The following is a 797-nucleotide window of genomic DNA, read 5'->3' as shown; positions in this document are numbered from 1 at the left end:
TTATAGGCTGACAGTACCATAAAGTAGATGATGCTAGATAGTTGATAGATCCTATAGTTCAACCATGGGTGGGGAGGGTCCCCCATAAGTTTATGTGGGACGCATGTGTGCACATTGCACTTTCTAAATTTCCCCAGGCGTCTTGCCCGATCTAAGTCACTGCATATTTTTTTTCACATAAACTATTTCACATGTACCACCTGGAAGGTATCCACAAATGGCATCCGTCACCATCCTAATGTGCTCAGAGAAGCTAACTGTTCTCTGATTTTTTTTGGAGAAAATAAGGAGTAGCCTGCATTTTTAGGAAGTCTTTATTCCTTTTACTCTCAGTAATTGGTGCACGGATCCGACTCAGTTTTGCCCCCAAGAACATCATCTGAGTTTAGCCAGCAGCTTGCAGAATAACTGCCTTGTTCAAGGACATGCTTTCCCTAGAAGCCAGTGATTAATTTTTTTATAATATACTTTTTAATTGATTTCAGAGAGGAAGGGAGGGGAGAGAGAGAGAGAAACATCAATGATGAGAGAGAATCATTGATCAGCTGCCTCCTGCACGCCCCACACAGATCGAACCAGCAACCTGGGCATGACCAGGAATTGTACCGTGACCTCCTGGTTCATAGGTCGATGCTCAACCACTGAGCCATACCAGCCGGGTACCAGTGATTAATTTTTTGAATGTCACACATGCAAGGACTGTGAGGGTGTTGTCCCTTTGTCTTGTAAAATAGTGAAGGCCTTTTCCCCCTAAGTCTTCTTTGATCTTGGGTGTTCTAATTACTGTGTGGGTTGGT

Source organism: Myotis davidii, unplaced genomic scaffold, assembly GCF_000327345.1.
Source record: "Myotis davidii unplaced genomic scaffold, ASM32734v1 scaffold1786, whole genome shotgun sequence".
Classification (NCBI taxonomy): Eukaryota; Metazoa; Chordata; class Mammalia; order Chiroptera; family Vespertilionidae; genus Myotis; species Myotis davidii.
This window is presented reverse-complemented; position numbering follows the sequence as displayed.